This window comes from Cebus imitator, unplaced genomic scaffold (genome assembly GCF_001604975.1).
Source record: "Cebus imitator isolate Cc_AM_T3 unplaced genomic scaffold, Cebus_imitator-1.0 Scaffold388, whole genome shotgun sequence".
NCBI classification, from domain to species: domain Eukaryota; kingdom Metazoa; phylum Chordata; class Mammalia; order Primates; family Cebidae; genus Cebus; species Cebus imitator.
This window is the reverse complement of record NW_016107703.1, coordinates 1,814,117-1,839,584: the sequence shown is the minus strand read 5'-3', so window position 1 is coordinate 1,839,584 and position 25,468 is coordinate 1,814,117. Positions and strand designations below refer to the sequence as shown.

Here is a 25,468-nt window from a genome sequence, read left to right as displayed (position 1 = left end):
AGGCGAGTGGATCACCTGAGGTCAGGGGATCAAGACCAGCCTGGCCAAAATGGTGAAACTCTGTCTCTACAAAAAATACAAAACTTAGCTTGGGGTGGTGGCAGGCTCCTGTATCCCAGCTACTCAGCAGGCTGAGTCAGGAGAATCATTTCAACCTGAGAAATGGAGCTTGCGGTGAGCCAAGATCGTGCCAATGCACTCAAACCTGGGTGACAAGAGTGTAACTTTGTTTCAAGAAAAGGAAGTTAAAAAGCAATGCAGATTCAATAATTATTCTTTCCTACAAATTGCGTTTAAATGATATCCCTTTTTCTTTTTGTCCTTATACCTCAAGCTGTAAAAGTCAAAGGTCTGGCGATGATTCCATACCCTTTTTTTTCAGTCTCATGTTGAAGATCTCTATGAAGAAAGCCTTCCCAAAGGAATTTGTTTTTCTTTTTCTTGAGACAGTTTTTACTCTTGTTACCCAGGTTGGAGTGCAATGGTGTGATTTTGGCTCACTGGCTCCTGGGTTCAAGGAGTTCTCCTGCCTCACAGTCACCCACCACCATACCAGACTAATTTTGTATTATTAGTAGAGAAGAAGATATTTCTATGTTGTCCAGGATGATCTTAAACTCCTGACCTCAGGTGATACTATGTGGAATAAGAGGGATGGGTGTGATTGGGGCAGCCTTTATGATATGTGATGGGCATGTTCTGCAGTTGACTTCACCTCTTTCTAAAACTTCCACTTTTTACTATCAGCTCTGACAATTGGTTCTTTTTTATTTTATAGACGGTTGGTTAGAATTAGGTTTATATAGTTTCTTGTTGAATTAACAGAATAATTTTATTTAACATCATCCTTTAGTGTGACTGAAAGCCTCTAATTTTTTACTGTTGTTTGTTTATGGGCATATTTCTTTTTACAGATATGATAACTATTTCATTTTGTGTGTTTCGTATCTCAAAGAGTTCCTATACTAGACCCTTTCAGATTTGGTGCTCATAACATGAAGTAAGAATTTCATACAAACCTTAGATATTAGAGGAAAGTCAATCTAAGAACAAAGAAATTAATTTCTTTCAAGTTGAGATGTGGAGATAGAGGAGACAATTGGATAAATGAGTCAAGAAGTAAGGAGAGAAATCTGGCAATAGATGTAATTTTGGATTTTATAATAGTGTTTTGATAGCACTTGTTGATATCACCAAAATAATTCATCAGTAAACTCCCTCACAGCTCTCCATTTCTTTTTAAAGAAACCAGGTCTTGTTATGTTGTCTGGGCTTGACTAGAACTTTTGGGCTCATGTTATCCTCCTGCCTCAGTGTCCTAAGTGGCTGGGGCTAATGGCATGTGTTACCATGCCCAGCTTTGAGCCACTCCCAGCCATCAGGTTGCAAAATATTTAAATTTACATACAAAGGTGCAAGGAGATCTCTATATAAATACCACCATGTAAATTGCTAAAATCTTTCTTTCTAGAATTCTGTTTGGTTGTGGCTTCAGAGCAGGGAATAGTAAATTAATTTTTACTTTATTTTTGTTTCTGTTTTTCGTTTCATTTTTTGAGACAGATTATCACTCTGTCACCCAGGATGGAGTCTAGTGGCATGATCTTGGCTCACTGTAGCCTCTTCCTCCTGGGTGCAAGTGATTCTCTTGCCTCAGCCTCCTGAGTAGCTGGGACTACAGGTGCCTGCCACCACATTTGGCTAATTTTGTGTGTGTGTATTTTTGGTAGAGACAGGGTTTCACCATGTTGGCCAGGCTGGTCCCTTAACTCCTGACCCAAGTGATCCACCTGCCTCGGCCTCCCAAAGTACTGGAATTATAGGAGTGAGCCACTGCTCCGGACCATTTTTTTTTTTACATTTTTAAATTACAGTTTTTATACATATTCAAAAGTAGAGAAAACAGTATGATAAACACTAAAATACCCATTCCTCAATTTCTGTGATCATTAAGATTGTCCACATGTTGTTATTCTATTCTTTTACCTCCCTTTGCAGGAATATTATAAAGCAAATCACAGTCATCACATCATTTTAACTGTTCAGTGTGCATCCCCAAACAGCCACTCTCTCATCACATCTGACAAATTTAACAATGATTTTTTGGTGTCAGCTCATATGTAGCCCTTAGTTGAGTTTCCTTACTCTTATCTAAATAGTATCTCATTTCCTCATTATCTGAAAAAATTTGGCTTTAAATCTGGCTTTAAACAATCTTGATGTGCTAACTTTGGTTGTTATGCCTCTTTTAATCTAAATCAGGCTGTGCTTACTATTTTTAATTCCCATTCCATGAATTCTTTGTGGAAAGTTATTTCTTATTAAATAGCATGCTCATGAGGTTGAAGGATTAAAGAACATTGATCTCGTGGCTGCAGTGCAGCTGAAAGTGTAGCCTGAAATGCGCTACTGCATGGCAGCCAATGGAGGAGGGTTATTACCTTCACGAGCACATAGTAGCAAAAAGCTGCTTCCAAATAGTGTTTATGATTGGACACATTGGCTCATGCCTGTAATCCCAGCACTTTGGGAGGCCAAGGTGAGTGGATCACCTGAGGTCAGGAGTTGGAGACCAGCCTGGCCAACATAGTTAAACCCTGTCTCTACTAAAAATATACAAAAATTAGGCATGCTGGCAGGCACCTGTAATCTCAGCTACTCGGGAAACTGAGGCAGGGGAATTGCTTGAACCTGAGAGGCAGAGATTGCAAGGAACTGAGATCATGCCACTGCACACCAGGTTACGTTATGTTCTTTATTGTCTATAATGGTTTTCTTTCTCTTCTGTTTAAGGATATTGAAAAACAAAGTTTAATCTTTGAAGATCTTTTTTAAGACCAAAAATTTGAAGGACATGTAAATGATCTGTGTGTTGAAGAACTACTAGAAAACATTCCTTTCAGAAGTCCCTCATGATAGGGAATCCCAAGGCTGGAAAACATCATTCAAGTGGGCAATCAAATTAAATTTGTTATTAAAAGATAAAATGATAATTTGCAGACACAAATTCAGTGTCTTCCCTAAGAAGAGATTAATTTGATGAAGATGGGCCTTTTGTTCCCCTCTCATCATGACTTCTTTATATTTACAATTAACATTTAGGTTCACTTATTAAACAAACAATTATTTAGTGTAAGTATCAGATGAATAAAATATGCCCTTACATACAGAATACACTGTAAGAGTTGGGCTAGGGGGTCATCAACTTTTACAGAGTGATTGCAGCTAATTGACTCCTTGTTCATTCTTGCATTTATTCAGTATAGAAGTAGTAACAGATATTTTAAGTTAACATGCTTGTGGATAATTAACATGGCTAAAAGAGTGGTTAAGAATAATAAAAACTTTTGTTTCTGAGGTCCAGAATAAACACCATTAAGAAGTAATTCTTTTTCAACCTCCCCCTTAGAGGACCAGCTAGCATGAAGTTTACATGAGTAGACAGAGTAGAGAAAAAGGAATGTGGGGTAAACAGACTTAACCAGGGAAGTTTTATTATCTTAATCTTCACCTTATGACTTAAAGCTCAAATGTAAGAACTGGCTGTCTTCAGCCTGGCTCATTAATACTTTTCAGCTTCCCAAAGGTTTGAGACTATATTCTATACTTCCCTAATATTTCCCTTAATATTTTTCCAGCCACCCTGAGTGAATCCCAGCACTGCCCTGCATAAAATATATCTTTAATTATATTTTCTATTTGATGTCTGATTCACCCTCCTCCTTCACTAAAGTGTAAGTAAGGGAAGGGATTTTGTCTGTTTTGTTCTGTTGTAACCCTAAATACCTAGAAGGTGCTCAGTAAATATTTGTCATTTGAATGAATAAATCAGCCTATTATTGAATCAGTCAGTCTTCTGTGGAAGGGACTTCTCATACTAGTGGGGCATATCTGTATGATAGCTGGTGTAGGGAGGGATGTGGTCAGAATGACTCTGTCTGTGTGGACTAGTTTTGCTTAGCATAATCCCAGCAGGCTCCTATTGGGGTTAAGTCACAGTTTTAACCTTATTAATTAGTATCATTCTTTAATCATAAAGCCAGAGGATGTTAAGATTGGAATTGATCTGGGAGACTATTCAGTCTACTTTTCTCTTTATTGATATGAGAATAACAGAGCCTAGAGAAAATAAGTTGATTACTCACAATGCTAAATCTTTAGAGGTCAATCTGACATTAGGCTTCTGATGTCAGATTCTGTAGGGTTTCCTTCATGTGTTCCCCCTGGCTGAGACAGTTCGTGGGCTTTCAAGTTTGACATTTTTCTCTTCAGTCTCTAAACAGAAGCTTTTATCTGGACATTCTAGGTTAGCACAGATGGACAATGACCTTGCAATGTGTGGATGATCCCAAAGGTTGACCACTGTTGATGGGAAATATCCCAGATGTGTCAGGAGTACTACAGGCATGCTCACTTCTCCATTCTCTGGAGCCGTATACAGTGGAAAGGAAACCCAAATTGACCCTTTGCTGCTTCAGTTCTTTTATTGCATGTCACAGTCCAATATGTCTCCGTTTAAATTCAGACTTTTTGTTGAACCGTCAGACCAGCTGCAGGCCCTTTGGGTCAGAAGTCTTGATCTCACCAGCTGTTCATATTCTTGATGGACTTCCTTACTTCAGGCATTTGTGTGTAGCTGGTCTATTGTGGAGTTGTCAGAGGGGTGTGGAGCCCTCTCTTTTTGGGACAGTCAATTCTCTCTGTGTAGCATGTCCTGAAGCTGGGCTGTCTCCATTCTTTTTGTATGTGAAGTCTTTTGTTAAGCAGGGTAAAGTGAGAGAGGACTCCTAAAAAGAAAAACTCCAGCATTTGCCAAAACATGTTTGTGAACTGACCAAGATGTAATTGGATGTCATGAAAAGGCTAAAATTTATTTAATTTCTTGCTATCTGGTTTGTGGTACATGGTGTCTTAAATTGAGTTTAGAAGAAGCTTTGCCGATGGAATTTTATTCTGTTGCCCAGGCTGGAGTGTAGTGGTGTGATCTCAGCTCACTGCAACATTTGCCTCCTGGGTTCAAGTGATTCTCCTGCCTCAGCCTCCCAAGTAGCTGGGATCACAGGCACCTGCCACCACGCCTGGCTAATTTTTATATTTTTAGTAGAGATGAGGTTTTACCATGTTGGCCAGGCTCCTCTCGAACTCCTGACCTCAAACGATCTGCCCACCTTGGCCTCACAAAATGTTGGGATTTCAGGTGTGAGGCCACTGCAGCTGGCTGAGGGTGTTATATTTAATTCTACTCCCTGTGGCCTCTTTTACAATACCAATCATGCATGGAGCCCATGGTTTTTCTGCACCTAGTTTTACTCAAACAAAGTCTCTGGACTTTCATAGTTTACACTGACATATTCTAGTTTTCCTCTGAAATGTACTCTGATGATGCTGACTTCCAAATAGTCATTCTTGGCTTCCAGATAGTTATTTTTGGGTCAAGGGAATTTCAAGTCTTTTGATTATAGTAGCCACACCACTTAGAGAGCTTCATTTAGGTTTGGTTACAAAATTTATTTTAGCTTAGTTTTCTTAGATTAAGTGGGCAAAGAAAGAGCAGAAGCCTTTGGGAGGCCGAGGTGGGTAGATCATGAGGTCAGGAGTTTGAGACTGATGTGGCCAACATGGTGAAATCCTGTCTTTACTAAAAATACAAAAGTTAGCTGAGTGTGGTGGTGAGTACTTGTAATCCCCACTACTTGGGAGGCTGAGGCAGGTGAATTGCTTGAACCCAGGAGCCTCTTGAGAAGTTGAGACTACAGCACATGCCACCACACTCAGCTAATTTTTTTTTATTTTTAGTGGAGACAGGATTTCTCTATGTCACCCAGGCTAGTTTCAAACTCCTGGACCTACGTGATTCACTTGCCTTGTCCTTTCAAACTGCTGCAATTACAGGTGTGAACTACCATGCCTGATTTTTTCTCATTTTTCTCTCTTTTCTTTCTTCTTTGGTAGATGGAAATGTGTCATGTACCAGCTATTCATCCAATGTCTGCCCTCAGTTCCAAATTCACCCTTCACTGCCTGCTCTGCAAACATAGAGGTGGTTTCCTTAAATGTTTCCTCTGTCAACTGGTGCAGTATTAAATGTTGTCAGGACATGGTGCTAGAGGGGCATTATAAGAGGCTTTTCTTTCTAGTTGTGGTATGCAAATCTCCACAGGCACTGAGCTTCTCCAGCACAAGGCTCCTGCCTTGCATGGGGCTTAGCAGCAAACAGTGACCAGCAGTTTCTCTGCATTTGCCTGGTTGGTTTTGTAGTGAGACAACTGTTTACTAGTAGGTTAAGCTAGCACCCTAGATGGTGGATTTTCAGCAAATTCCAGAGGGCATATTGCTATCATGTTTCACCATGTGGTAATGCAGCAATTCTGCCATTGAATTACCCATGACTGTGCCCTCTCAAAGGGGGCCTGGATCTCAGCCTTAGTGGGGAATCCCTTCCTTGGTCACTCTATCTTAGTGTAGGGACAGTAGGAAGTTACTGCTCATTGTAACAGCTGGTCCTATACTTTGTTTTTCTGAGGCAGGGTCTCTCTCTTTTGCCTAGTCTAAAGTGCAGTGGTGAAATCATGGCTCACCGCAGCCTTAACCTCCTGAGCTGAAGAAATGTTTTTCACCTCAGCCTTCCAAGTAACTAGGAATACAAGAGTGTGCCACCACACCTGGCTTTTTTTTTTTTTTTTGGTAGAGCCAGGGTCTCACAGTGTTTCTGAGGCTGGTCTCAAATTGCTGGCCTCAAGCAATCCTCCTGCCTTGGCTTCCCAAATTGCTGGAGTTATAAGCATGAGCCACCATGTCTGGCCTCTGCTAGCCCTATGTTCTCTAGAATTCTCTTTACTTTTGTAGCCAGTCTCTCATTATGGTGTTCTCTTGTTATATTTAATATTTTTTATTTTAAATTTTACCACTTTAAACTTTGGGTGATTTACGTCTTTTGATTGGACTCTGACAAATACAGAACTGATGCTAGGAAGGGTTCTGGGAGAAAGACCCACACAAATGGGATTTGAGCATAGGTTTGGTTATCCAAGGGGCAGTGTTTAGCTCCTTGTCAGTGGGAAATGGAATTCTGGTGATTTTTAGGAAGTGATCTCATAATGTTTCAAACTACCACTTACTGATGATTGTGATGAAATGCCAGCTGAGACACATGCCTTAGGAGCTAAGGCTTCTGTACTTGACCACTATGAAGACTGGTGTGGGGAGGGTCCTTTTGGATGCAATTGAGTAGGCATACCTAATCCCTGAATCACAGGCCTGTACTTGGTCACACAGCAGGAGGTGAGCAGCAGGTGGGCAAGCAAAGCTTCATCTGTATTTACAGCCACTCCCCTCTTTGCTGTCTGATCTCCACCTCCTGTCAGGTCAGTGGCAGCATTAGATTCTCATCGAAGCAGGAACCCTATTGTATAACTGTGCATGCAAGGGTTCTACCTTGCTCTGTCCTTATGAGAATCTAATGCCTGATAATATATCATTATCTTTCATCACCCCCAGATGGGACCGTCTAGTTGCAGGAAAACAAACAAGCTCAGGACTCCCACTGATTGTATGGTGAGTTATATAATTATTATATACTACAATGTAATAATAACAAAATGCACATTGTAATGTGCTTGAAATATTCCAAAACTGACCCCCTGACCCCAGTCTGTGGAAAAATTGTCTTCTATAATATTGGTCCCTGGTGCCAAAAAAAAAACTGGGGACTGCTGCACTTGAGCACTCACAGAGAGAAAAACACAAAGCTCAAGTCTTAGCATAAATCATGGCCTAAGATCCAGAGAGCTTCCATGATAGCCCAAATACAATTCCTTATTTCTTGTATCCACAGGGTTGATATTACTGAAAATCAAACACAAACTTAAATGTGTGAATTTCTGAATTACAATGACAGTTGAATTCACTGCATCAAAGGTTCTCTTGAGAACATTGGGGGACTAATAGGTGAATAATGGGATTCTTTTTCTTTTTGAGACAGTCTCCCTCTGTTGCCCAGGCTGGAGCACAATGCTGTGATCTTGGCTCACTGCAGTCTCAACCTCCCGGGCTTAAGCTATCCTCCTGCCTCAGCCTCTGGGGTAGCTGAGGTACACCCACAGGTACAAGCCACCACAACCAGCTAATATTTTGTGTTTTTGTAGAGATGTGGTTTTACCACATTGCTCAGGCTGGTCTTAAACTCCTGGGCTCAAGACATCCATCCACCTTAGACTTCTAAAGTTTTGAGGTTATAGGCAGCAGCCACCATGCCCAGCCCTGTTTTCTTTTGTGCTGTTTTATTGCAAAGGCCTCCAATTTTCTTCCTGACTTCTAGGCTTGCTCACTTCAGCCTATACACTGAAGCCAGAGGAATTTTTCTAAAAGGCAAATTTGGGTCAAAATGGTCTTGATTAAAGCCTGCTGGCGACCACCCATTGCCTTTAAGATAAAATCCAAACTAATTTGGCCACAGGACCTGGTAAGAGCTGGCCTTGGCTTACCTTCCCAGTTTTATCCTGCACCACCCTCCCCATATCCTTACCCTCCAGCCACATAGAATGTCAGTTTCCTTGGGGGACTTTACTGGTCCTTCTTCAGGAAACCATCCCCAGCCCTCATCATCACTCTTTGACTCTCATCTTTGCTCATCTTTAGCCTCAGCTGAGGTGTCTCACCCCATTCTCTGTGATGTGACAAGAAGCCCCTTGGGAGCATTTCAGTCCCACTCAACTTTTGTCATTGTGCTCCTCACAGTCTGGTAAGTGTTGGCATACGAATGTTATATTAGTCTATTTTGCATTGTTATAAGCATACATGTGAGGCTCAGTAGTTTATAAACAAAAAAGGTTGGCCAGGCACAGCAGCTCATGCCTGTAATCCCAGCACTTTGGGAAGCCGAGGCAGGCAGATCACTAGGTCAAGGGATTGAGACCATCCTGGCCAACATAGTGAAACCCCATTTCTACTAAAAATACAAAAATTTGCTGGGCTTGCTAGTGCATGTCTGTAATCCCAGCTACTCAGGAGACTGGGGCAGGAGAATTACTTGAACCCGGGAGGCTGGGGTTGCAGCGAGCCCACATTGTGCCACTTCACTGCAGCCTGGATGATAGAATGAGACTCCATCTCAAAATAATAATCATCATCATAATAAACTTAACTAGGTATGGTGGTACATGCTTGTAATCCCAACTACTTGGAAGGCAAGATCACTTGAGCCCAGGAGATGGAATCTGCAGTGAGTCATAATCACCTCACTTTACTTCAAGCCTGTGTGACAGAGGTGAACTCTGTATCCAAAAAGGAAAAAAAAGAAAAGAAAATATTCATTGGGGAAAAAAGACAAACAAGCAAAGGTGTCAGGAGAGTCCTGTGAATGTGGGTCATGTCAGCAGAGTGTAGGGACTACTGGGCAGGAGGGACTTGAAGAACAGGGTGGTGGAGACGAGGTCATTCATCCTAAACAGTTTGCCCTGTAGCATGTAGATCAAATATCCCATGTTGGCTTCTGGTGACTGAACTGGGCTTCCTGTTTCTGTGTTTGGTTTGACCATCGCAGTGTTGAAAAACCTTTGAAGTGAATACCTTGCCATTTGCTACAGTTCCTCCTGGTTTCTGGCATTACTCCAGCCTCCTTTCTTGGTGTAGTTTGCCTGATCCGCTGAGACCTGTGTTTGCTCTCCCTGCAGATGGGTGGGTAGGAGGTGATTTAAGGAGGAACATTTAATATATGAGATTTTATATATGTATATGTGTTTGTGTATGCATATATATATATATATATATATATAGAGAGAGAGAGAGAGAGAGAAAGATAAATAGACTGGGTGTGGTGCCTAAAGCCTATAATTCCAGCACTTTGGGGGGCCAAGGCAGAAGGATTAGTTTGATCTAGGAGTTCAAGAGCAGCCTAGGCCACATAGCAGCCTTCTCTACAAAAAATTTAAAAAATTAGGCATGGTGGCATGCACCTGTAATTCCTGCTAATTGGGAGGCTGAAGTGGGAGGATCGCTTGAGCCCAGGAGTTGAAAGCTGCTGTGAGCTGTGATCTCGCCACTGTGTTCCAGTCTTGGTAACGGAGTGAGACCCTATCTCAGAAAAAAAAAAAAAAAAAAAAGAGAGAGATAAATAGATCCAGCATTGGTGGGAGTGTACTTTTGAGTGTTCTTTAGGAGAAAATTATATTTTAATATTTTTTTCTTCTTTAAGTTTTTTATATTCCAGCAAACCATTTCTTCAACAAGGAGAAATAAATCTCATCAAAAGAGCCCTAGGAGCAAGGGCAGACTCAGAAAGTCAGAGGCACTGTAGTCATTTTGAGCAGCTTCTATCTTCAGACTGCTAAGCTGGCCAGTGCCAGGCTGGGTCCATTTTCTCCTCTTTAATTTCTTAAACCGAAAGAGTCCTGCTAGAATCTGAAGTCAGATCTGTAGGTCAGCATTGACTCAGCAGTTTGCTTTCTTGTGAGGTCTTACACCAGGAACTACGGAATACAACATGCAAGAGAAAGCTGGAATAGAGCATCTCCGAGGGAAATGAGAGCCAGAGATACAGCAATGCCCCATGGAGACAGCCAGCTGTTATTTGACAGTACCTTGTGAAAAGGCTGTACTTTGGTTAGATCTCCACAATCTGGAATGTGGCCTTCAATATTATTGTTTCCCAGACTCCAGTTTCTCATGTTTCCTGCATAGGTCACTGTCGTAGGGAGTGGTTCATCTTAGCAGAACTTCCTGGTTTTCATGGCAGGTGTTCCATTTATTAATTGACAAAGCAGGCATATTTCTCCTCTGGCAACTGGAAGATTTAGGTCCTTTCCCTAGGAACTCCCTTGAAGGTTCTTGGAAAAATAAGCAGAGGATGAGGAAAGGCTGTGAACAAGCTTGCTAGTCCCTTCCTGTCCTACAAAAGAGCACACCTCTTCTGTAACCAGAAGACCCTTTTCATTAGTCAAGGCTGGACAGACTGAGGTGTGTGTGTGTGTGTGCGTGTGTGTAGACATGGTCTCACTCTGTCACCCAGGCTGGAGTGTAGTGGTAAGATCATTGCTCACAGCAGCTTCCACTTTCTGGGTTCAACTATCCTCCCACTTAAGCCTCCACTTAAGACTACAGGAATGTGCTTCCATACCCAGCTCATTTTCTAATTTTTTTGTAGAGATGAGGTTTCACTGTGTTGCCAAGGCTGATCTTGAACACTTGGCCTCATGGGATTCTCCTGCCTTAGTCTCCCAGCAGTCTGGGATTATAGATATGAGGCACCTCACCTGACCTGTGATGAGCTTTCAACAATGTTATTCCTTTTTCACAGAAGCATCTAAGCTGAAGAGTCCCCTGAGGACAAGTACTATCCTGTGGTTTCATGACCTTTCTTCCATTTGTGGTTCTTGCCAAGTTAAATTTAAATTACATCTTATCAAGATGGATAAACACAAGTTTTCCAGTGCTGGAATATAGAAAATGGATGGGCAAATAAGTCCCACTCAACACCCATAGCCAAGGCATGGAGACTTCAACACACCTGGGCCCTAGACATCACCTTTCATTGTGAGTAGCTCTGAGATAACACTTCTGGTTGGTAAGTGCCTGCTGGCAATAGTTTATATAACAGCAAGTGAAGGAATAAAGTCAACAAAACATTTTCTGTTCCCAATTCTAGCATTAACTTGATTAGATAATTATTCTATGAAGAATTTTCATATGCCACAGTTCTGAACAAATTCTCACATGAACCAAAAAATTATATTAAAAAGTCAACCCTCTTTCTCACTCTGTTGCCCAGACTGGAGTACAGTGGTGCAATTATGGCTCACTGCAGCCTCAACCTCCTGGGCTCAAGCAATCCTTCCTCAGCCTCACAAGTAGCTGGGACTACAGGTGCTTGCATGGATTTTGGTATACACAGATATGGGGGAGCTGGAACCAATCCCTCCATATACCAAGGGACAAATTGTTTGTTTTGTTGTTTTGTTTTTGAGACAGTCTTGCTCTGTTGCCTAGGCTGGAGTGCAATGGCACAATCTCAGCTCACTGCAACCTCCACCTCCCAGGGGTAAGAGTAGGCTAAGATTACAGGCACCTGCCATCATGCCCAGCTAATTTTTATATTTTTGTAGAGACAGGATTTCACCATGTTGGCCAGACTGGTCTTGAACTCCTGAATTCAGGTGATCTGCCCAGCCTCAGCCTCCCAAAGTGCTGGCATTACAGCTGTGAGTCACTGTGCCGGGACTTCTTTTTTTTTGAGATTGAGTTTTGCTCTTTTCTTCCCAGGCTGGAGAGCAATGGTGCACTCTCAGCTCATCACAACCTCCAACTCCCAGGTTCAAGTGATTCTTCTTTCTCAGCTTCCTGAGTAGCTAGGATTACAGGCACCACCACACCTGACTAATTTTGTATTTTTTAGTAGAAATGGGGTTTCTCCATGTTGGTCAGGCTAGTCTCGAACCCCTGACCTCAGGTGATCCACCTGCCTTGGCCTCCCAATGTGCTGAGATTACACGTGTGAGCCACCACACCCAGCCTCTAACTGTTTTTACAATTATACTGTTAAATACATGATGTTCCATGAAAGTGGTAAATTTTTAATGACAATTTTTAATGGAGTGGAATTACCATAGAAATAATAAAAGTAGCAGCTAATATTTACTGAGCTGTTACTAGGTGCCTATAAATACCATACATTTTTTAATTCCCCATAACTCTTCCTTATTTCACTTAACCACTCTATCTTAAATTACTCATGCCTGCTTCAGTAGCACATATACAAAAGTTGGAACAATAGAGAGATTAGCATGGCCTCTGTGCAAGAATGACATGCAAATTTGTGAAGCATTCCGTATGTTTTTAAAACAGAAAAATATTACTCTTAGATTTTCACTGTTTGTGCATATGACCTTTACTTTAGGTTGAATTATATCTAAAGATGATATTTCCAGAAATGAGATTACTGTGAGTCACAGGACATTAGCATTCTTATTATACTTGATGTAAATTGCTGAGCTTTCAGGCATGGTGGCTGTCAGCCTGTAATTCCAGCACTTTGGGAGGCTGGGTTGGAGGACTGCTTGAGCCCAGGAGTTGGAGGAGGCAGTACAGTGAGTCACTGTATTATTTTTTTAAAATTCCCAAGCTTTACCCTGATGGAAGGCTTATATACAATTTAAACATCACTAATAGTAAAAGAAACTGCCCATTTCACTGCACATTTGCTGGCACAGGGTATAATAAGTTATTTTTTGTTTGATTATTTTTAATAAATAAAAGACCTCATAATGCTTTATATTTGTTACATTTTAATATATATTTTCTTATATTAGTTTATTAGCTTTCTTTCTTTCTTTCTTTCTTTCTTTCTTTCTTTCTTTCTTTCTTTCTTTCTTTCTTTATTTCTTTTTCAGATGAAGTTTCATTCTTGTTGCCTAGGCTGGTGTGCAATGGCACAATCTCTGCTCACTGCAACCTCCTTCTCTTAGATTCAAGCCATCCTATTGCCTCAGTCTCCAGAGTAGCTGGAATTAAAGGCATGTGCCACCCTACCTGGCTAAGTATTTTCAATAGAGACAGGGTTTCTCCATGTTGGTCAGGCTGGTCTCGAACTCTCTCCCTCAAGTGATCCAACTGACCAGCCTCCTAAAGTGCTGGGATTACAGGTGTGAGCTACCATGCCCAGCTAGCTTTCTTTTTTGCCCCCTCCTTTTTTGGGAGGCCAAGTCTCACTCTGTATCCCAGGCTTGAGTATAGTGGTACAGTCTCGACTCACTGCAGCCTTGACCACCTGGGCTCAGGTGATCCTTCCACCTCAGTAACTGGAATTATAGGCACATGCTGCCATGCCTGGCTAATATTTTTTTTATTCTTAGTAGAGACGAGGTCTTGCTATGTTTCCCAGTCTGCTCTGGAATTCCTGGCCTCAAGCAATCTTCCCACCGCCCCCTCCCAAAGTGCTGCTATTATAAGCATCAGCCACCAAGGCTGGGCTGTCCATGTGTTTTCTGTTTATTTATAGAGTTAATGTGACTTTTGCTAATTAGATGATCTATATATTTAACCTTTTATTAAACTATAAAAATAGTAAATACTTTTAAATAAAGAAGTGAAAATTTTCCTTTACTCTTCAGACCTATAATCTTATCTCAGGAAATAATTGGCCACATTCTTCAAATACATATGGGCTAATTAAATATCACTTCTCATTTTCATATTTCGTTAACATCTGTGTCAATATCTATTGATCTATCTGAATCCTTTTCATGGTCACATAATGTTTTATATGGATATATCGCAATTAACCAGTCAGGCTCTATAGCCACTTAGGCTCCTTCTAATATTTGCTTTGAGCTCTTTATATCATTAAAAATTAACCTCCTCAGCAGGTGTAGCAGTTCACACCTGTAATCCCAGCACTTTGGAAGGCTGAGGTGGGAGAACTGCTTGAGGGAAAAGGATCAACACCAGCCTCATCGACATAGCAACACTTTGTCTCTAATAAAAATTAAAGATAAAATGAGCTGGACATGGCAGTGCACACCTGTAGTCCCAGCTACTGGGGAGTCTGAGACTGGAGGAACACGTGAGCCTAGGTGGTTGAGGCTGCAGTAAGCTATGATCACACCACTGCTCTCCAGCTTTGGTAACAGTAAGAATGCATTTCTTAAATAAAATAAAAATTAGGTTTGAAGAATGCTAAAGCCCTGGAGGTTGAGGCTGCAGTGAGCTCTTATTGTACCACTGTGGTCCAGCCTAGGGGATAGAGCAAGATTCTTTCTCAAAAAAGTAAAATAAAATAAAAATTAACCCTTTAGCATATTTCCCAGTAACACCTTCTCTCCTATGTTTTTCCTAGAAGTTCTTGAATTTTGTTTGCCTTTCACATACGTTTTAAAACTTTTATAGGATTGGATGGATGTCCATGTCATTCCTTCTTTTATTTTAAAAGAATGTCTTTTTGTCACTTCCAGCTGGAGCTACCATGAAAGACTTCAGAGTTCAGGAGGAGACTGACTGGGCCTCATGTTATTCAGGTACAAAAAGACTTGGACAATAACTTAAAAATGATCAAATAATAGTGCATGCATCAAGTGCAATGGGAAGCTCTTCTCGAGAGTGGGAGAAGCTTCCAGAGAAGGGGACAGTGAAGCCAGCTTTTGAAAGATGAGGAAGAGTTGTGTGAGAGTGGCGAGGGAAGGGGGATGTGGAGGGATGGGGAATGGGCAGGGAAACCAGCACTGTAAAGACCTGGACAATTAAGATGGCACATTTGGTTCAGGGAATGGGGAATTAAGTGTGGCAGGAATGCTTTGGAGAGATAGTAATTTGCTTGTATGGAATTTTGCCTGAGAGACCTCACAACAGTTTCTAATCTGGTGATGTTATCATCCATCACTGTCCTTGTCAGATAGTTTGAAATAAGTATGATGATCACAGTAACATCAAGTATAATATTTCATGAATTCTCACAAAATCACAGGCAGGTACCACAGTTATCCCCATTTTATAAGTGAGATGATAAAGACTTAGGGATAATGAGTGATTTGCCCAAGTTCACATGGATATTAAGCTGAGTCAAATGTAGGGCCTGGTTTGACTTTAATGCTTGCTTTGTTCATGAGCACCACGTATTGCTTCTCCTATGCAGTTAGGCAGGTAGGTGAAAGGAAAGCCTGTGTTTCTCTCTAGTCACACACTTCAATTGACTGATTGTGTGTGTGGAGCTTATACACCAAATTCTTCAGTGTTCTGGATATTAACTGGGTATCCCAAAATGTTATTCTGACACTACCTGGAGCTCACACAGACCCTGCAAGTTAGGTGCTCAGTCCCATGAGACTACCCTCATTTCAGATGCCAATGGCAAGTATCAGGTTTTCACCTGTACTTTTGACCAACCTATTACAAATCAGAGGTTCTCATGACCCCCTTCTTTGATTTAATCACTTGCTGGAACAGCTTACAGAACTCAGAAAAACAGTTTATTTTCTTTTTTTCTTAGAAACATGGCCTCATTTTGTTGCCCAGGCTGGTGTGCAGTGTTGCAGTAATAGCTCACTGCAGCCTTGTCTGCCTGGGTCCAAGTGGTCCTCCGCCCTCCCTAGTAGCTGAGACTGCATGCCTGCACCACCACATCTGGCTAATTTCTTTTATTTTATTTATTTATTTTTTTTTGTAGTGTTGAGATCTTGTTTTGTTGCCCAGGCTGGCCACAAATTCCTGGGCCCAAGCGATCCTCCCACCTCAGTCACTTAAAGTGCTGGGATTACAGATGTGAGCCACCACATCTGGTCAGTTCATTTCCTATTCCTGGTTCACCGTAAAGGATACATCTCAGAAACAGCCAATGAAAGAGATGTGCATGCTGGATGCAGTAGTTCACACCTGTGATCCCAGCACTTTGGGAGGTTGAATTGGGAGAAGTGCTTAAATGCAGGAGTTTGAGTTCAGCCTGGGAAACATGCTGAAACCCTGTCTCTATTAAAAATACAAAAATTAGCTGGGTGTGTTGCTGTGCACCTGTAATCCCAGCTACTCAGGAGGCTGAGGCAGGAGAATCACTTGAACCCAGGATGCAGAGGTTGCAGTGAGCTGAGATCACACTACTGCACTCCAGCCTGGGCTATGGAGTGAGATTTTGTCTCAAAAAATAAATGAAAATAAATAAATAACTAGGTGTGATGGTGTGCACCTGTAGTTCCAGCTACTAGGAAAGCTGAGGTGAGAATGCATTGAGCTGGGGACTGGGGAAGCTTAGGTTGTGGTGAGCTGAGATTGTGCCACTGCACTCTAGCCTGGACAAAAGAGCCAGACCCTGTCTTAAAAAAAAAGAAAGAGAAGAAAGAAAGGAAGGAAAAGGAGAAAGAAATGAAAGAAAGATGGATGCCCAAGGGAAGGTAAGTGGGCGGGGCACAGAGCTTCCATGCTCTCTGTTGAACGTGCCTCCCTCCCAGCATCTCCTGTATTCAGCAACCCAGAAGCTCTGTAAACTCTGTTGTTCAGGGTGTTTACAGAGACTCTATTATGCAAACATGATTGATAAAATCTTTGGCCATTGGTGATTAAGTCAATCTCCAGCCCCTCTCACCTCCTGGAGTTCAGCAGGTGAGGCTGAAAGTTCTAAGCCTCTAATTATGTGGTTTCCTTCTTGGGCAATCAGCCCTCCTCCTGAAGAAACCCAGGAGCAAGGAGCCACCCACTCATCTCAACCACATCTCCAAATGCATTCTTAGCATGCTGGAGATCCCAAAGTTCTTAGAGTCTCTTGTGTTAGAAAGCTGGGACCAAGACCAAATATTAAAACTAAAGATGCTCCTATCACCTCTATCACTGAGGTCTTTATAAGCTTTCAAAGCTCTGTGCCAGGGACCAGGGACAGAGACCAAATATATATTTCTTTTCTTTTTTTGAGACAGAATCTCGCTGTGTCATCCAGGCTGGAGCACAGTGATATGATCATAGCTCACTATAGCTTTGACCTCCTAAGCTCAGGTGATCTTCCTACCTCAGACTTCAAAGTGGCTGGGACTACACATGTATGTCACCCATGCCCAGCTCATTTTTGTAGAGATGAGATTTAGCTATGTCGCCCAGGCTGATCTCAAACTCCTGGGCTAAAGACATTATTTCACCTCAGCCTATCAAGTATCTGGGACTGCAGACACACACCACCATGTCTGGCTAATATTTATTTTTATGCTTTTGTAGAGGTGGGATCTTGCTATATTGTCCAGGCTAGTTTCAAACTCCAGGCCTTAAATGTTCCTCCTGCCTTGACTTCCCAAAGTGTTGGGATTATGGGTGGGATCCACCATGCCCAGCAATCACAAAGATCCTTATAAAAGAAAGAGGTTAGGAGAGTCAGAATTGGAGCAGGAGATGTGGTGATGGAAGCAGAGTTTGATAGGGAGATTTGCAGATGCTTCACTTCTAACTTTGAAGATGGAGTTAGGGGTCATGATCCAAGGAATTGGGGTGGCTTCTAGAAGCTGGAAAAGCCAAGGAACACTTTAGAGCCTCCAGAAGGAATGCAGCCCTGCTGACACCATAACTTTAGCCTTAATAGACCTAGTTTGGGCTTCTGATTCCCAGAACTGGAAGTTGGTAGATTTGTGGTGTTTTAAGTGACTAATGTAGGGTAGTTTGTGGCAGCAGCAAGAGGAAATGAACATGACGCCAAGCATCTTGGCTGATGTTGGTAATCCCAGCAATTTAAGAATCCTGGCAGAAGGATCACTTGAGGCCAGTAGTCCAAGATCAGCCTGGGCAACATAGTGAGACCCTGTCTCTACAAAAAATTAAATTGACCAGGTGTGGTGGCTTACTCCTGTAATCCTAACACTTTGGGAGGCCAAGGAGGGTGGATCACCTGAGGTCAGGAGTTCGAGACCAGCCTGGCCAACATGGCAAACCCCCATCTCTACTAAAAATACAAAAGTAGCCAGGCATGGTGGCATGCATCTGTGATCCCAGCTATTTGGGAGGCTGAGGCAGGAGAATCACTTCAACCTGGGAGGTGGAGGTTGCAGTGAACTGGGATTGCACCATTACACTCCAGCCTGGGCAAGAAGAGTGAAACTCCATTTCAAAATAAAATAAATTATCCAGGCATGATGGCATGCACCTGTAGTTCCAGCTACTAGGGAGTCTGAGGTGAAAGAATCAGTTGAGCCTAGGAATTTGAGGTTGCAGTGAGCTGTGATTGCACCACACCACTCCAGCCTTGGTGATAGAGTGAGATCTTGTTTTTAAAAAAATTAACGCAGTGGGAATGGGGACAGATGGCAATGTTAAATAGAATGGTCAGGGGTGGCCTCCTAAGTGAAAATTGAGCAAAGACTTGGAGGGGAAGGAGCTGGCCAAGGTGCTGAAAGAGGAGCATTGTAGGCAGAAACAGCAGAATAAAGTGTCTTAGTTATGTTTGAGGCTCTGGAAGGAGGCCAGTGGAGCAGGAGAGGGGGAGAGAATTAGGGGAGGAGGCCATGGAGTTGCTGGGTGGGGATCAGTATAGATCGTGTAAGCCCTGGGAGGTTATTGCTCAGGCTTTGGCTTTTACTATGAGATGGGAACTGCAGGAGGGTTCTGAGCAGAGAGGTGACATGATCTGTCCCCTGATGTAAAAGCATTATCTGGCTGCTGAGTTGAGAGAGACTGTGGGAAGATTTGGGTAGAAGCTGGGGGTCAAGCTGTGGCAACATCCAGGTGGAAGATGATAGTGGTCCTGACCAGGGTCATGGTGGTGGTGAGAGATGGTCAGAGGGGAGAAATAGGGGAGGAGTCCAGGGAGTTGCTGGGTGGGGATCTTCAGTACATGGTGAAGACAATCAACAGGATTTACTGACAGACTGGATGTGGGGTGTGAGAGAAGGCAGGGGTCAAGGTTGAGTTTGATTCTTTTGAATTATTAATTTTTAAAAACACTACTGCCTTTCCCAGTGTTACCAAATATGGAATGCTGGATTAAAGAAATCTCTTCAGGCTCAGTGCAGTGGCTCATGTCTGTAGTCCCAGATGTTTGGGAAGCAGAGATGGGAGTATCTTTTAAGGGCAGGAGTTCAAGACCAGCCTGGGCAACATAGCAAGACCTCCTCTCTACAAAAATATTTTTCAAAATTTAATAAAATAAATGTAGCTAGGCATGGTGATGTGTACTTGTAGTCTCAGCTACTCAGGAGGCTGAGATGGGCAGATCTCTTGAGGTCAGGAGTTTGAGGTCAGCTTGGGCAACATAACAAGACTCCTCACTCTACAAAAATATTTAAAAATTAGCCAGGTATGGTGGCACTCAACTGCACTACCAACACTGGGGAGCTGAGGCAGGAAGATGGCTTCAGCCCAGGACATTGAGGCTGCAGTGAGCTATAAGCACAAAACTACACTCCAGCCTGTGTGGCAGAGGAGGACCTTGTCTCACAATACAAATAGAAATACAAATAAAGTAATGAAATCTCAAGTCAGAGCCTTTTGGCTCTGCAGCCCTTGCAACTGTGGAGCCGTGCAGTGGGGTTTTTATCACTGGGAATGAGGAGACCCCTTCCAAGTATTGTTGCCTGACTAATCAGTGTTTTAAAAAATATGTTAATTTGGCTGGGTGCAGTGGCTTACGCCTGCAATCCCAACACTTTGGGAGAATGAGGCAGGTGGATTACCTGAGGTCAGGAGGTTGAGACCAGCTTTGTCAACATGGCAAAACCTTATCTCTATTAAAAAAAATACAAAAATTAGCTGGGCATGGTGGCAGGTGCCTGTAATCCAAGCTACTTCAGAGGCTGAGACAGGAGAACCATTTGAACCAGGGGTGGGGCAGAGGTTGCAATGAACTGAGATTACATGCTTCACTCCAGCCTTGGGGAAAGAGAGAGACTGTCTCAAAAAAAAAAAGTATTACTTATATCAACACATAGTAGTTTTATTGTTGTTGTTTAAGATGGAGTTTGCTCTTGTTACCCAGTCCGGAGTGCAACGGCATGATCTTGACTCTCTGCAAACTCTGCCTCCCAGGTGTAAGCAATTCTCCTGCCTCAACCTCCTAAGTAGCTGGAATCACAGGTACCTGCCACCACACCTGGCTAATTTTGTATTTTTTAGTAGAGACGGGGTTTCAGCATGTTGGAGGGCTAGTCTCGAACTCTTGACCTCAGGTGATCCACACACCTCAGCCTCCCAAAGTTCTGGGATTATAGGCATGAGGCATCTCACCTAGCCAATTTTATTATTAATATGTAATGAATAATAATCATTTTAAAATTTTGGTTTTGTATTAGTTATATCAACATGTAATGATTTTATTATTAATATGTAATGAATAAAAATATTTTTAAATTTTTCTTATTTTTAACTTTAATATAATTATTTATGTAAAGAAGAAGTCTTAGCAGTCTTATATAAAGGTAAAAAATGTAATGGGATGCTAGACCCCAAAAGATTTAGAAGTATTACTCTGAGAACTTCTAGTTTAGAAATGTTCAGAGAAGCCACATACAACTTGCTACTTGATCTATTTTTATTTTTTCTTTTTTGTTTTAGGATATGGGGTCTCACTCTGTCAACTAGGCTGGAGTACAGTGGTTCAATCACAGCTCACTGCAGGCTTGCACTCCTGAGCTAAGGATCCTCCTGCCTCAGCCTCCTGAGTAGCCAGGACTGTAACTATATGTGATGACACCTGGTTATTTTTTAAATTTTTTCATACACATTGGGTCTCACTTTGTTGGTTAGGCTGGTGTCAAACTCCTGGCCTCAAGTGATTCTTCTACCCCCACCTCCTATCCTAGGGGCATGATCCACCACAATCAACACTTGTTCAATTTTCTAAAAAAATTAAAATTTCTAAAGTAAGGCTTTGGCAGGAAAATAAAAGTAAAAAACAGAAGAATAAATTCTAATGATTTATTCCCACTTAGTCTTTTGACAGCAATAACTTTTAGTAGATACATTTTTTACAAAGGCAAATAAATAATATTTTACAGGAACTTCAACACACACTATAATATTCTTACTTCTCTGACATCAGCTCTTGGTTTACTTGACTATAGCTATCAGTATTTTGCTCCTCTGATCATTTTTATCAACTTCCTCACATGTTAACTTCTCTCCAAGGTGTGTCATATTGTGACATACTGCTGCTGTATGAACATGGCCAGGGTCATCCTGTTACACATGTAGAATGCTTCCCTAATTTCTTTTTTTATGCTTTGTCTCTGTGTTTTGCATTTTTCTTACCTTTATGGTCAGAAACTCCAGAAAATCAATTGTACTAATTTATTACCATTTACTTTATTCATTAATTTGCTTATATGGAATTTTCCCCAACATACCTTATTACAATTTCTAACCTTTTTTTTTTTTTTTTTCTAAGACAGGATCTTGCTCTGTTGTCCAGGTTAGAGTACAGTAGTGCTATCACAGCTGATTGCAGCCATGAACTCCCCAGTTAAAGCCATCTGCCCACTTCAGCTTCCCAAATGGATGAGACTATAGGTGCCTGCCACTATGCCCAACCGATATTTGGACTTTTCCTATACGAGGGTTCCAGAGGGCTGACTGCAAAACGTGAGTATGCATAAATTTTGACATATGCAGAGACCAGGGGCTGAAACTAATCCTCTCTATATACTGAGGGATGACTGTATATGTTTTTACAATCATGCTGTAGGACACATATTGTTACATAGCCTTGAAAATGATAGTTTTATTGTCACATAATTTTTAATTGAGTGGGATAATAATAATAAAAGTAGCAGCTGGCCAGGTGTGGTGGATCATACCAGTAATCACAACACTTTGGGGGGCTGAGGCAGGAGGATGGCTTGAGGCCAAGAGTCTGAGACAGACTTCTGTAACAAAGGGAGTCAACATCCCTACAGAAAGGTATATGCATTAGCCTTGTGTGGTGCCATGTGCCTGTACTTCCAGCTACTTGAGTCCAGGGAGTCCTCCAGCCTGGGTGACAGAGTGAGACCCTGTCTCAAAACAACAAAAAACTAGCAGCTAACATTTACTGATCTTTTACCAGGTGCCTATAAATAGTATAGTTTAATTTCTTTTAAGTGTTTCTTCTTTTACTTAAGCACTCTGTCTTAAATTACTCCCAGATTTTCACTGCGTTTGTGCAGATGACCTTTTGTTTAGATTGAATTGTCTCTAAAGGTATTTCCAGAAATACGATTACTGTCAGTCATGGTGAATGGACATTCTCATTGCCCTTGATGTAAACTGACAGGTTTTGGGTGCCTCCCAGCTATAATCCCAGCACTTTGGGAGGCTAAGGCATGAAGATTTCTTGAGGCCAGACATTGGAGGAGGCAGTAATAGAGACACTGTCTCTGTTATTCTAAAAAATTGCCAAACTTTACCTTGGAAGGCTTATATACAATTTAAACACCCTCCATAGTATAAGAAAGTGCCCATTTCACTGCACCTTTGCCAGCACATGGTATTATAATTTAATAAGTTTTTTTATTATTTTAAACAGAGAAAAGCCCTCATGTTGCTTTATTTATTTGTCACATTTCAACATCTTTCCTTATCTTAGCTTATTAGCTCTATTACTTTTCTGTCTGTAATTGGTTTTCTTTGTTGTTTTGTTCTTTGAGATGGGGTCTTGCTCTGCCACCCAGGCTTGACTGGAGTGCCAAATTGTGGCTCACTGCAGCCCTGACCTCCCAGGCTCAAACTACCCTCTCTCTTCAGCTTCCTGAGTAGCTTGGACCACACATGTGTGCCACCACACCCAGCTAATTTTTTCTTTATTTTGGATAGAGACAGGGTCTTGCTGTGTTGCCCAGGCCAGTCTCTAGCTCCTGGTCTCAAGCAGCCCTCCTGTATTGGCTTCTTAAGTTGCTGGAATTTTAGGCATGAGCCACCATGCCTGTCCTTGGTTAGACCTATATTCTCTAGAGTTCTCTTGACTTTATGCTAGCCAATCTCATTATGCTGTAGATATTCCTCAAGAAGAGCAACCTCAAGGCGCATAAGCGTCAGGTTCCCCAGTGTTTAAATGAAGGAAAAAATGCTAAGGGCAGCCAGAGAGAAAGGTCGGGTTACCCATAAAGGGAAGCCCATGATACTAACAGCAGATCTCTCAGCAGAAACCCCATAGGCCAGAAGAGAGTGGGGGCCAATATTCAACATCCTTAAAGAAAAGAACTTTCAACCTAGAATTTCATAACCAGCCAAACTAAGCTTCATAAGTGAAGGAGAAATAATTTTTTTTACTAATAAGCAATGGCTCAGAGATTTCATCACCATCAGTCCTGCTTTATAAGAACTCCTGAAAGAATCACTAAAAATAGAAAGGAACAACCGGTACTAGCCACTCCAAAAATATACCAAATGGTAAAGGCCATCAATACAATAAAGAAACTGCATCAAAAAATGGTCAAAACAACCAGTTAGCATCAAAATGGTAAGATCAAATTCACAAATAACAATATTAACCTTAAATGTAAATGGGCTAAATGCCCCAATCAAAAGACACCAACTGGCAAATTGGATAACAAGTCAAAACCCATCGATGTGCTGTATCCAGGAAACCCATCACATGCAAGGATACACATAAGCTCAAAATAAAAGGATGAAGGAAGATTTACCAAGCAAATGGAGAGAAAAAAAAGGAGGAGTTACAACCCTAATCTCTGATGAAATGGACTTTAAACCAACAAAGATCAAAAGAGACAAAGAAGGACATTACATAACGGTAAAAGGATCATGCAACAAGAAGAGCTAACAATCTTAAATATATAACCACCCAATACAGGAGCACCCAGATATATAAAGCAAGTTCTTAGTGACCTAAAAAGAGACTTAGACTTCCACATAATAAAGTGGGAGTCTTTAACACTCCACCATCAATATTAGATCAACGAGGCAGAAAACTAACAAGGACATCCGGGACTTCAACTCAGACCTGGACTAACCAAACCTGATAGACATTTACAGAACTCTCCACCCCAAATCCACAGAATATACATTCATCTCAGCACAATATCACACCTACTCTAAAGTTGACCACATAATTGGAAGTAAATCACTCCTCAGCAAATGCAAAAGAATGGAAATCATAACAAACAGTCTCTCAGACCACAGTGCAATCAAATTAGAACTCAGAATTTAGAAATTAACTCACAACCACACTTCATGGAAACAACCACCCGTTCTTGAATGTTGACTGGATAAACAATGAAATAAAGGCAGAAATGAAAATGTTCTTCAAAACCAACAAGAACGAAGACACAACATACCAGAATCTCTGGGACACATTTAAAGTAGTGTCTAGAAGAAAATTTATAGCAATAAATGACCACATGACAAGCACGGAAAGATCTAAAATTGACACCTTATCATCAAAATTGGCAGAGTTAGAGGAGCAAGATCAAAAAAACTCCAAAGCTAACAGAAGACAAGAGATAACGAACATCAGAGCAGAACTGAAGGTGATAGAGACACAAAAACCCTTCCAAAAAAATTAATAAATTCAGGAGCTGGTTTTTTGAAAAGATCAACAAAATAGACTACTAGCCAGATTAACAAAAAAGAAAAGATATAATAATCAAATATATGTAATAAAAAATGATATAGGGAATATCACCACAGATTTCAAAGAAATACAAACCACCATCAGAGATTACTACAAGCAATTCTATGCACATAAACCAATAAACCTGGAAGAAGTTGATAAATTCCTGAACACTTACACACTCTAAAGCCTAAAGCAGGAAAAAGTTGAAACCCTGAATAGACCAATAACAAGAGCTGAAGTTGAGGCAGCAGTTAATAGCCTACCATCCAAAAAAAATCCCAGGTCCAGATGGGTTTACAGCCAAATTCTACCAGGCATACAAAGAGGAACTGGTACCATTCCTTCTGAAACTATTCCAAACAATCCAAAAAGAGGGAATTCTTCCCAAATCATTTTATGAGACCAACATTGTCCTGATATCAAAACCAGGCAAAGATTCAACAAGAAAAGAAAACTTCAGGCGATTCCATGATGAAC

The 25,468-nt window shown here is 41.4% G+C and overlaps 2 long non-coding RNA genes and 1 pseudogene across 5 annotated transcripts in view; all 3 read left to right on the top strand.

Moving 5' to 3' along the window:
- LOC108289017 overlaps positions 1–2,975 on the top strand; it is a 36,486-nt gene extending 33,511 nt beyond the window's left edge. The window contains exon 3 of one of the 2 annotated variants that reach the window (XR_001818952.2): positions 2,794–2,975. This is a non-coding gene — a long non-coding RNA (uncharacterized LOC108289017). Of the gene's footprint in view, positions 1–470; positions 488–2,793 lie in introns of those variants that run through there. The other variant, XR_001818953.2, reaches the window with a different exon arrangement.
- Positions 2,976–5,891: 2,916 nt separating this feature from the next.
- On the top strand, positions 5,892–21,997 carry LOC119468174. 3 transcript variants are annotated; one of them, XR_005196817.1, is made up of 6 exons: positions 5,892–6,040; positions 7,498–7,554; positions 8,638–8,740; positions 11,294–11,529; positions 14,943–15,005; positions 21,834–21,997. It is a non-coding gene; the product is annotated as an uncharacterized LOC119468174 (long non-coding RNA). The 3 variants fall into 3 exon arrangements; XR_005196816.1 differs by lacking the exons at positions 14,943–15,005; positions 21,834–21,997 and adding an exon at positions 13,383–13,424 and having other exon boundaries at positions 5,894–6,040; XR_005196818.1 differs by lacking the exons at positions 8,638–8,740; positions 14,943–15,005; positions 21,834–21,997 and adding exons at positions 9,631–9,679; positions 13,383–13,424 and having other exon boundaries at positions 5,896–6,040.
- LOC119468177 lies at positions 12,729–12,828 on the top strand (annotated as a pseudogene).
- Positions 21,998–25,468: the final 3,471 nt, after the last annotated feature.